Source organism: Pithys albifrons, chromosome 5 (genome assembly GCF_047495875.1).
Source record: "Pithys albifrons albifrons isolate INPA30051 chromosome 5, PitAlb_v1, whole genome shotgun sequence".
Lineage (NCBI taxonomy): Eukaryota > Metazoa > Chordata > Aves > Passeriformes > Thamnophilidae > Pithys > Pithys albifrons.
Genome location: NC_092462.1, coordinates 68,515,037 through 68,527,612, shown reverse-complemented (window position 1 = coordinate 68,527,612; position 12,576 = coordinate 68,515,037). Strand labels below are relative to the sequence as shown.

Genomic DNA, 12,576 nt, shown 5'->3' with positions numbered 1-12,576 from the left:
CATATAAAGCCCAAAAGTATAAAGAAGGTGAATTACAAAGAAGAGTTTAAACAAGACTAAAATTCCATGCAGGCTTGCATAAAGTAGTTAAAGCCTGCTGCTACGTTATCTGTGTTGAAAGAGCATGAAAATGCATTGGATAGATATGAAATATGGTGTGTGACTGACAACCACGTTCCATCTCATGGCCCAAATGTTTCCTCTATCATGGCTGACCATCTGCAATTTGTTACTGAAGAAACTTGAATTCATCTGGCAGAAGACACCTTGAGAGGTGGCACACTGAAAGACCTCAAGTTCTACAACATCTCATTACCACATCCATTTGAATTCAGAAAATAAAGCTCAAATACCACACAGCTTTTAAGTAGCAAAAGTTTCCTTTATAGTAAAGGGGTCTGATATATCACACTACAAATACCAAAACTGAATGGTGCTTTGAAGAATTTCTTGTTGTTGTTTCTCACTTTGCTAAACTACAGTTCCTTTAAACTTAATTATTTGTTGGGTGTCCAACTTTTGTCTTGCACATACCGTGACCTTTTGAACAGTGAAGTATCTCAAGACATCTGCACTTCATATAAACTGCTCTACTATATCAGCCCTCAGTAACAGCCCACAAATGCCCCCCATGTGAGCAGACCATAAACTGAAGTACATTAAAATAACAGATTGACATTCCAGACAAAAGCAGTACACATGTCAATACAGTGTGTGCTTTCAGGTAATACTTCAAGTGTCACCAGGGACATCCCACTTGTCAGATGTATTAAAGTACTTCAATAAAAATTAGTTCAGTTGAGCTATGAAGCTCTTACTAGTTCACCAGACCATTGCAAAAGAAAGATAACTACTTTCTCTCTATGCATTCAGCCTTCAGCAGCACACGGAACAGCTGGAGTCAGGAAACACTGTGCCACAAGCTCAGACACAAACCAAGGGGTACACATTGCAGGAGGTACTTAGAAAAACTATTTGTAACAATTACATCAACTAAAAGAAATTTCAGGGGACAAACAAAGTTACACCATGTAAGAGAATACAACTATGTTCAGTCAGATTAAAACAGTTAACTATTTTAGCTACATTAGTAGACTTTTTAAGACTACCAGTTTTAGGAAAAGCTCAGTATTTTCTCTGTGTGCTACCTCAAAACTATTAGATGTTTAATGAGTGACTTATTAATTCCACAAGAAAGTTCTGAGGAAAGATTCACTTGCCAAAGTGGCACCATAGAAGTCACTAGAACTCCAAATGACAAAGTTTACTCACAGAGGACAGCAATGAAGCCTTAGTGCAAAAACATGTCCCTGCATGGGGAGCAACGAGGTACAAGGTGAGGAGCAGTGCACAAGTGCTGCAGATCACACTTAAGTCAGTACAAGATAAAAATAACTACTTTATTTGAGCACAAAAATGCCAGCTGAAAAATGCGTGTTGAAGAAAGCCTTTAATTTTAATCTTCACTGATTGGGACAGAAATTTAGCTGCTTTAAATGGTATCAGGTAAGTCACTTGGCAAGTTGAGCATGTAACATCCACAGACAGCAACAGTGCAGGAGAGAACAGGATCATGAGTGCTTGGAAGGGAAATGTGTCCTCCCACTTGGGCAGTTACCTTCACAGATGACAGCATTCTGACAAGATCAGCTTTGGTAACCAGGCTGAAGGACAAAACAGTAAAGATTTATCTGATGAAGTCAACAGTAAGAGATGCAAGTGTGTCATTTCAAGTCTTCACCTGAAAACTCAAGTCTTTCAAATGATCTTTCAGTACTCACAAAAAGAGTACTTTCATCCAAATTTCCTTTAAAATAAGCTTCTGAAATTACATCTGGGTTCCTGGCATCTTCACACATGCAAAGGTTAAGCTCAGTATAGTCTGCAAAAAGCAGTAACATCTTTTCTGTTGAAGATCTGAAACAAAGCACTGCAGAGGGGAAGTCACAGGCTGAGCACCTGGACCCAAGAAGTACATAAGTGATAAACAAGGCTTTGACAGCTGCAGCCTTTTCTGCAGGTGCAACAGGCACTCATTTCATTTCAGTTTGGCTCTTAGTTCAATAACTAGTTTAGAATTCAGAAATAGGTTTGGTTTTATTTGATCAGTTCGTGCTCAAATGAGAAAAGGGTGAAAGGAAGGTCCACCCTCCACAACTAGTTCTGAAGGTTAAGGCTGCATTTTAACAGGACTGTAAAGTTCAGTCTCAAGGGACATGTGGCATTTTGTAACTGATTATATTACTAAAATTTGAGTATCACACCTAACACAGGAAAAACCTGCCACAACCAAGTATTAACCCACCCCAAAAGAGCTTTTCTGAATACAGTTTCCCCATAATACTGCCAAGTAGTGTTTGTAATACTTAAAAACAAGAATTAACATCCTAAAGTACACCCAATACACATTTCACCATCCACATTGCCTTTAACTTCTCAACACCAGGTGATGCTGCCTTACTTTCCTGGCAACATGTTGTGGGTTTCAAGTGATCACTGAAACGAACATTAAACATCTTTAGAGAAGGATCATCAGACTTTCCAAACCTCTACTCAATTTCACACTGCAGCACAATTTCAAAGGACAGATGTCCATCTCCTTTGGCACACAGTGGAATGGATGGTTAGAAGATTTATTATTCCAGCTTGTGGCCAGGCACATCACAACTTTATCTGCACTCAAATACATCTGTGTGATGAGAATAAGCTGCTACATATGCAGGAACTATAAACACAGCATGAGATTAGAGCAAGTCTAAGGAAATTACTGAATAGTGGACATGCAAAGTAGTTTGAAAGTTTACAGAGAGAGGTGCTAGCAAAGCAGCAACAAATAGTACTTACAGAACTGTGTCAGACAACTCCAACAGAGACAGGGCTTGGAGAAATCTATTTCCATGCAGCACAAGATTCATTATGTGAATCGAGTTCTGCAGGGGAGATGATATGAGAACTAAGATTTCAAAGAGAGAGAACTGCACCTATAGAGATGTCAATAAATACTTGCAAATACAAACCCAATACCCTAAAGAAAAGCTGCTCGAACTAGTGGATCTTATTCTTCAACACGTAGCCTGCAATGCAAGAGCAACTTAATCTCAAGAATGAAGATCTTAAAAGAAACCTAACCACAGATGACTTCAGTCATTCTAACACCTGAAATTATTTGCAAGGTACTAGATTTGGGCTGTTATGTGATATAGTTATATATAGACAGAAAAAGGACTTTTCAAAAAGAAAAAGTTTGGATATCAGTTTCTCAGGCTAGGCCTGCCTTCATTCCATGCCTGCCTTCAGAAAAAGGTCAAAATTCATGTGACTGGTCTCCAATTCCCCACATTCCACAGAATCTCTGGGGCGGGTGGGAGCCGTTTGTGAGCACGAAAGAGCAACAAGGTGCACAGCAGCCACCTTGAGCACTTGGATATCAAAGTAACCAGGTTTAGAGACAGGACAGAATCTGCGAGGTCATACACCTAAGGTTTATACACTTCTGCTGTGGGGAGGCAGGCAAAGGCTCTCCAGCAACTGGAATACTTGGGGAACAACCATATCCAGAGAGCAGTTACCAGGAGCCAGCAGGAGAACACACCAACAGGAGCCCAGCTCAGTTCCATTTCTGTGCTTCCCATGATCTGCTGCTGGCACAACGGGCTAATTACAATGAGAGAAAGGCAGGAATAGCTGCAAGACAACCTTAGCATTCTATGTTACTTTGACAAGTTGGAAAACTGTTCTGCAAGTAACAGGATACAACTGAGTTGTGAAAGGTGCACTCAAGCAGGATTAAATGAACAAACAGGAAGGCAAATTCTCCAGAAGAAAGCTGTGGGCTCGGCTGGATCAACAGGCTGACCTTGAAACAAGTGCTAAGCTGGTGTAAGAAAGTCAAATGTATAGGGATGCATAAACAAGAATATCAGCTCCAGGGCACATGAAGCCCTCTCTTTACTCCACTCAGCTCGGGAAAGCCTCAGCTGTAGCACAAACTTGAGCTTTAGGTACAATGCTCATAGCCCAGTGTGAGCTAATCTGAAAGAACAAAAATAATTAGAGCTGAAAAAACATGACCTCTCAGGAAGACCTGAATACACCAGTTTTATTTAGGATAAAAGTATCATAAGGGTATCACAAGAAAACAAGAGTACGGCAAAGGACAGTTCAAATATTTTGAAAAGATTCCTTACTACAGGGGGAAAGAACAGCTGTGCCCAGGCAATTAGGGCTAAGCTTGACCTGCAGTAAGGAAGGTGTCTGGTTCCATATTCAGAACAAGTTTTAATGCTGAGGACAGCAAAGCACTGGACTGAGTAGGAAGAGCTGCTCAAGCTTCCATTATGAATCACATTAGATGTGCAATACCAGTATGGGGCAGGGAACTCACATCCACCCTACACCTTTTGCAGTCCTACTTTTTTTTTTCCAAACAACTAACTCAATTTCAAGCCACTATAATGTTTTTGTTATCCTCCTATGGTGCATGTTTAGTTTCAATGAGCTAGATGTTACTTTTCTGATTTTGCAAATTAAAACATCAGGATTTGCATGCTCATGTTATTTTACTATACAAAAAAATATCATCACCTGCCTCATACTTTCTTCACGCAGAAATAAATCCACTCCAATCACTTCCCGTGGCAGTGTGCAAGTTTCAACAATATTGCAGTATCCTGCTGTATTTTTCTTCTGACCAAAGAGGAGTGTGCGTGCTTCGCCTTTTAACAACCCAGCAGGGTGATGTAATGGCTTTCACTGATGTGGTGTCAAAGCAGTGTCACACAAACATATGCACACACCTTTTACTTTTACAGCCATTGCCTCAGGCTTGGTTAGGACTTCCTGAGGATGTAAAGTGCTGTATGCAAACCAAATAATCCAAAATAAAAACTAAAGTATGCAGGATTTTACAGATGGAGAGTTGAAGCAGAGAGCATTAGTTACAGATAGAGAATGTGTGCATAAGTCACACGTTCACATGTAAACTGCAAAAGCTGAAGTCACTAAAGCACAGAAGAATTAAGTCGTAAGAGCTCAACTACAAATAGGCCACCTAAGAAGCATAAACCAAAGACAAAATACTATCCTTTTTCCCCTCTCCGTAATACTTTGGTAAAAGAAGTATTTATCCAGGTATTTGTCTGCTTTATTAAATGACATTGGCCGGTCCTGTGGTGTAAAGGAGAGCACTCTGGACTCTGAATCCCAAGGACCTGAGTTCAAGTCTCAGTGGGGACTGTCCGCTGGCAGTTCAAGCCCCCCTGCCATCCCATCCTGTCACATCTCGGATGCTCAGCAGGGTCAGCCCCGGTCAGTACCGGGTGCTGTGACAGTCCCGAGGACTTCCCTGTCACTGTCCAAGCTCGCTCGGCCGTGGCAGATGGACCTTGGGACTTAAACGGTGGGGCCAGTTCTGCACATGCTGTGCCTCACCTAAACAATCCACCGTGCAGGCTGGAAGGGCACACCCACGTGGGGAGAGCCCTTCCCAAAGCTTCGTTTGTGAAGGTTGGCCATACAAAGGGCAATAAATGACAGTTTTCTGCTTTGTGAAACATGAAAAGAACAGCAACAGTCTACCTTAACCTCCAGGAGTTCAGCAATTTCTTATCCAAATATTGAACCAGAAAGGTCTGGTCAGGATGGAGTGCTAATGGAAGAAAATGATGAAGTCAGCAAGCACATATGCGGCCAAGCTCAAGGGACCAGCACACATCCTGGGAAGGGAACAGGCCAAGTAACAGGCTGGCACTGGGACATGCTGGCACATGTTCCAGGGCCAGCACAACCTCCCCATCAGCAACACTGCTGTTGTGTCTTGGCCTTACAGCAAGCAACAGCACTTCAGTTTAGCCTCCAAGTTACTCACACTTCTCAAATTCATCAAGGTTCAACTTTGTTTGATTTCATGGCTTCTAAGAAATGAAAAGATGAAGTGCAAGGTACTTTCCCTTTTCCCACTAGAAGAAACACATACTGTATTTTAGCCAATTCAAGTAAGTAGTTCTTGAATGCTGTTTTCATTATTCCTCTCACTTACTAAATATTGTATCAAATTACACTCTGAAGCACAGCAGTAGTCTTGGGGTATTGCTTACACACCACTACTCTCCATTCCAAATAGGATATAATGAATTATTATTTGTCACTACTATCACACTGGAATAATTGAGCAAAGAGGTTCCTTTGTTTTGGTAAACTAGGATTGTAATTGTAGCTGTCAGTTCACCAAAAACACTATACAAACACACCAATAGATCCTATGCATCTAAATAAGACCAGCACTTAAAAATAAATAAATCACACCTCAAAACTGTCCATAGATTAGAAGTCTCCATGTTATGAAAACAAAGCTGGTTTATAGTATGATACAAAACCCACCTACAGCCTCAGTGGCCACCTACCTATTGACTAAGAAATGCTGAGTTGCAAGAGGTAGAACCCCACAGATCCAGACCCATCCTGCCTCAACCATATTTCCACAATTCTGTTGATTCATAACCTACATCACACACCTAAAGCTCCAAACTTGAACCTTTTCCATATTCTGCATGCTACTTTTGGACAGTGGAAGCTGATTAAAACAACACGGTTTGACAGATCAAATGACACACAGCTCTTGTCACTTACACCCTTCCTCAAACATGATAAACTTTCATTCCTCTAAAACCAAAGAGGTCAGATCAACAGAAATCTTGAAGAAAGACAGAGGAGTGCATTTTTCATTGGAAAGCAGGGTTAGAGGAAACAGTAACTTTAAAGCAAGAATTTTAACTATAAACAAACTCTGGAGGGTAGGATAAAGAACAAAAACATCACACAGTGTCCAGTAGTAACTGTATGAAACAGAGGAACACTAAATGAACACAAAATCTAAAGCCACAATTAAGAAGGTGAAATATAACACATGTGCACAGCACTGAAGGAATGATTTAGGGCCACTGACATCAACATGAGCTGCACAGAGCAAAAATTAAACATGCTGCAATAATAACCTGAACTGCCCAATTAGGTTAAAAAATACATTTAACCTACAAATTAAAAAACCTCCCAAAGCCCTCGAAGGCATTAATGCTGCTCACAATGTTATTTGAGATGCAAATTAGGGACCTAAAGTTAATATAACACCAACAGAAGTTGCTATTATTCCCATTCATGGCTCAAGGGGAGGTGACAGTAGAAGAGAAGCCACAGTTCTCCTGCATGAGGCCTTATTAGGATAGTAAAGGTTTTCCTTCATTTTTAAAATTAATCCACCTTAACTTCAATGTAGAAATTGTCAAATTAAAAATGTGATCTTTCATTACCCAAGAGAAGCAAAATGAATTAACAAATAAACAGCAAGCCAATTGTCAAGGCTGGCTGGATAAGGAGAGTGTTAATGAAAAACAATCTTCAGAAAGAAAGGAATTCAGATCCCATCTTCCAGCATCACAGAGCTCAGGCTACAGCACTAAAGTAAAGGCACAGACATTGGTGCTGCAGTTACTTCTTCAACTATTTCCTGTACCAGCTGGGTTCCAATTCTGAAGCTCAGCAAAGGCAGCAACAGTTTCTTCCACCTCAAATGCCTTGCCCACAATGACTCTGTAGGTCTGGGTATACTGAGTCAGTTTTGCAAATGACACCTGCTATGACAGCACCAAGCAAAAACATTGTCTGATTTCACACTCTCATCTCTGTCTATACAGAGACCCACATGCATCAAAGAGCAGTTTCCATCACTGGTACTGGATGTCCAAAGCCCTGAGCCTGCAGTTTGATCTATCATTGACAGAATTCCTCCCAGTATTTTCCTACAGTTTAATTTTCACAGGAACTTACAGCAATGTTGCCATACCAAACTCAGAGCAATAATGCTAACATTAGGTAATCAGAACCCTTGATCTTACTGTTAATACCCAACAAGCAAAATGTGACAGCCAGCATTTCACTAAAATACAATCAAGTCCAAACAGCAGAAAGCAAATTATATGAGTTTTGTTTTTATAACTCAGTAAATTTCCTAATTGAAACAGTTCGTATTATCTAAAGCACGATATTCAACTGCTTGCTTAAAAAAATAGTGCTGTCAGTAAACTGAGAGCCATAACCCAGATAATGTATTTAGCAACAACCCTGCCTACTTCCTCCCCTCAACCTAAAAATTAGCAGAAACACGGCCCTCAGAAGTTCCTTATGCCCACTGCAAAGCATTAGCAGTTGGCTGAGTGGCTTCTTGCCAGCTTGGTGATGACACTAATTCCCAAACTGACCAAACAGAAAAGCCAAAACAGCACAAAATGTAGAAATGGCTATATTAAAAGTTGACAGACACCTTGATTTCAGGCTTTTTCCATACTCAACAGTACCACAATATCCAGCTGGATAACAGAAAAATTTGCAGAGCAGCACAGGAAGGAGTTAAAAATATGCACTCCCCCCACCTTTTTATTTTACAGACCTCCTCTTGAGGGAGAAGAAAATCCTTAAAGAAAACCATTTTCTGAAAATATGACTGTCTCAATCCACTAAAAGCGTGTTTACAGTTCAGAGAAACCAACAAAGTGAAGATTTTGGTTTTTTATACGAACTCTGTCTCTATCACTGGATTGCAATACTTCAGTGCTAAGATCTTAAGGACACAAACTTCATAATATACCAAAAAACACACTGTCAACAGAAGTGGCTCCTTTACAGGTATACAGAGTCAAGAGATTAAAACTTACCTACTAAGAAAGTATCAGATGCTGTCCTGATTTAAAGTACCTGTTTTCTTAGCCATGAATTCCTCCCCCAGAATTAATGACCAGGGCTTCTTTCTGCTCATTAACTCTTCCTTCAGGAGTGCTCATAAAGCCCTTCACAGGCTTCTGTGTATAGTTCCACCCTCCCCAGTAAGATCATGTTACTTGCAATATCTACAATAAATGTTGCAGACACTTCCACAATGGACAGGAATCTCTTACACATTCTACTCTATTTCAAAATTATAGTTCATAGGTAGATTGTGTAAGACCAAAGACAAGGTCCTATGAACATTTACCTGCAAGATCATTCTTACATAACTATCAGATCTCAGGAATGTACTAATCCAAAAATAGTTTATTTCATAAAAATAGAAATGGAAGTTTAAAGCAAGTAAAGTCTTGTCTAAAAAGGAAGCACAAAACTTGTCAGCTTGCAGGGGAGAGACAAACTCCTTGTTGCCAAAAGGCAAAATTTCTGTTTATATTATGACCATAAATATATACAAAAAGAAATGTAAATCATAACATAAATACTAATATTTTCCACTAAAGGTTTAACCAGACTTCTTATTAAGATTTAAGAAAATTCAAAGCACAAGCAGAGAGGACAGATTCTTAGAACAAAACTCAGAGCCAGCACCAAAAAGTGGAGGAGCAAGGAAAGAATTGTGTTTGGAAAGTTTTAAGTACACCATGTTTCTAAAGGGAATAATCTATCAAACCACAGGAGGTGACTCGAACTGCCATCATCACTGTTAACACAAAGGAATGTAGATTGGGGGAAGGCAACAGAGGAAGGGGGAGAAAGAGCAGAGAGGGGAAAAGGAGAAGGAACTTAAAAAGGGAGCCACAGTAATGGCTACCAGACTCTCAAGGAATTCCTACAGGAGTGAATAAATCCTTCAAGGTTTTGTTTTAAATACAGCAATCCACGCAATAAATTGGAGTCTTTTCAGTACAGCCAGGCTTTCAGTTTATTTGCCCACTGTATTTTCACAAGTATAGTTTTATACCTCTACTAGACTTCCAAAGTTTAACACAATGGTTGCAAATATAAATAATGATTCTCCTTTAAGACTCCTCATTCCTCTCAGTCATAGTACCCTGCAGAAAAATAGCTTTTCAAAAGCAGGGAAATTTAAGTATTCCAAATTTAAAATATCCCTCTACAATTATTTAATCAACTTGAATTCTCCAGTTAAAGAGACAATAAGTGTGGGCTACGCACTGGCAGGTAAAGGCCACTAGAGGACTGCCAGATTACCACAGGAACATCCCACAAGGATACCAGATCATTAGGGGGATGATGTTGTAGATCAGTATTTTAAGTTTGTCTAACAGGCAGCCTGTACTTCCACATGATGAAGAATAACATTGTTACTGATGGAAAAAAATAAGGATAATTAAAAATAGCAGACATATTAACAGGTACAGTATTTCCCAAAAATTCAAAATGAATGAGTAGCAAACCCATTTTCTAATTAGGAGTTCCACCAGCTTATGTAGATCTACTTGAAATGTATGTTTAGCCTCCTGCCTCCGAGTGCAATTCTTCCAGGCATTTTAGAGGCTCAGGATCTGTAAGGATACAAGCTCTTTGGGCTTGAACACGTACTCTGCACCTCCAATAAAACCAGATCAAGTCACATGCTTCATCAGGAAAGTTTCTGCCATTCAGCAAACACTGTACTCCAGGTTTCATAAGCCAGGCTCGAAGCAAGCAGACTACGCACAATTAACACACATCCAGGGACATTTCAGCTTGCCACAAGATACACAAACTTACTGGTTCCTGCCAAAAGCAGCTTCGATAAAAATGTTTTGTATCAGTCAGGCACATGAACGGGAGGCAATGCAACAGCAAAGGCAGTAAAATAACTGTTCTCAGGAGCTAATTTTAATGCAAGCACAGCAAACCACAAAGTGGATTTGACCAGCTGGCTCAACTCATCCTAAGGCCTAGAACTGGGTATGCACATTAAAATCCACGAACTTCTTGGGTCTGAACGACCCATTCCCTCTCAGCCCTGGGACCCCAAAGCCCAGTCTCTGGTTTCTGAAGGCTGTAGTGGAGATGTCATTTCCCTGCGGGGCAAAACACCAGAACTTTCCAATCCCGAGCCCAGGGATTTGGATCCCTGACTCAAGGCCAACCCTGAGGATCCTCCACAAGACCTAAAGCGACGTCCTGAAAGATCGCCCAGAATCTCAAGAACACATTTCTGTTCAGCCTCCGTGCAGGCCAGAAGACATTTAATAAGCCAAATAACCAGAACAAAGCCATGTTACTGCCCTTAGAAAAGCTGGAATAACACAATGAGCCCATTCAATCGCCCACTGAGCCCAACTGGTCCTTACACCTCAGGGCCATAAACCAGAAAACAACTTTCCTACCGCTGTGGAGAGGCGAATGAAGAAAATAACCTCTGCTTCCACCCAGGAATCACTATGGAAGGCGGCTATTGTGGGAAAACACTCGGAGGTAACTCTACCCTTGAGCCAGACAGGGGGGAATCGCCCCAAAAATCGCGGGGTACGTGCCTGCAGACATGTGTGTGCAGGGCAGCGGCACAAAGGAATGTCCGAGCATCATCCCATTCTATCCCATCCCATCCCATCCCACTCTCCCATTCCATCCCATTTCTTCCCCGCACGGCCAAGCCAGGCCAGGCCCAGGCAACACACGGCAGCGCCCGTGTGCCCGAATCGCACGCCGAGCGGCACCGTTACCGCTGATAACTTGATTTTTTGGGGGGTTTGGGTTTCCTGCCGCCGCCTGCAGCGCTGGGCAGCACGCAGGGTGTGCGGGGGGAGCGCGGCCCTGGCCGGCCGCCGACACCGACACGGGAACACACACACACCATCCCCGCCGCTTCACCCACCGCCGGAGCGCACGGAGGGACGAGCGGCCGCAGCGCTGCGGCAGCGACAGGCGCAGCCCGGGGGTGACACCCCCGCTGGGGCCGCGCTCGCCGCCCCGCCCGCCAGCGCTCCGCGAGTGTATCCGCGGCGGGCCGGGCCGCCCGCGGGGCTGCAGTTACCTGTTACCCGCCCGGCTGCTGCCGGCACGGCTGTTACCCGTGCCCTGCGCGGTGCGGGCACCCGCCGGCCGCGCTCGCTGCCCGGCCCCGCTGCCCGGCCCGTGTCCCCCCGGCCCGCGGTACCTGCGCGGCCGCGCCGCCTCCCCCGCGCGTATGGCCCGGCCACCCCACGGCGCCCGAACAAAACACCGCCGGCCACGCCCCCCGCACCGCCCGCGCGCACCCATTGGCCGCGCCGCCCGCACGCCGAACCCTGACCCGCCCTGCCATTGGCTGCAGCGCGCGGGGCGGCCACGCCTACAAGGGGGCGGGGCGCCGCCTCGATCGCGGCGGGGACGCGCAGCTGCGGTGCCGGGAGGGACGAGAGGGACTACAGCCCCCAGCAGGCCTTGCGGCAGAACGCCGTTCTCATTGGCTGAACAGCGTGCGTGCGGGGGTGACGTCATCGCGTGTCAGGATGCAGCCGCAGAGGCGATAGGAGATCTTCCTGCTGCTCTTCCCATCCCTTTTCTTCCTCCTCCCTCTCTTCTTCCTCCTCTTCCAATTCCTCCTCCTAATCCTTCTCCCCCTCCTCCTCCTAGTCCTCCTCTTCCTCCTGGCTCTCGAAACATTCTCTGCTTGTGCTCATTTTGTTCCTGGCCTTAACTGCGAGTTCTCGTGCGTATAGTAGGAAATTATAGTTCATCCCTGTCCGTGATCCTTGTCAGTAACGTGGCAGGGGGTTGGCGCCGTCCTGTAACCAGGGGTTTTGCACGCAGAATACCCCCATTGAAAACAAGTTGTACCTTTACCCAAACTTAAGGTTAACA

The 12,576-nt window shown here is 43.4% G+C and overlaps 1 protein-coding gene across 2 annotated transcripts in view; it reads right to left on the bottom strand.

The window, feature by feature from the left end:
* The window catches only part of FAM53A (family with sequence similarity 53 member A), a 70,548-nt gene extending 58,594 nt beyond the window's left edge, over positions 1–11,954 (bottom strand). Inside the window, exon 1 of one of the 2 annotated variants that reach the window (XM_071555243.1) lies at positions 11,891–11,954. The gene's annotated coding sequence lies outside the window, so the exon portion shown is untranslated. The other variant, XM_071555244.1, reaches the window with a different exon arrangement.
* Positions 11,955–12,576: the final 622 nt, after the last annotated feature.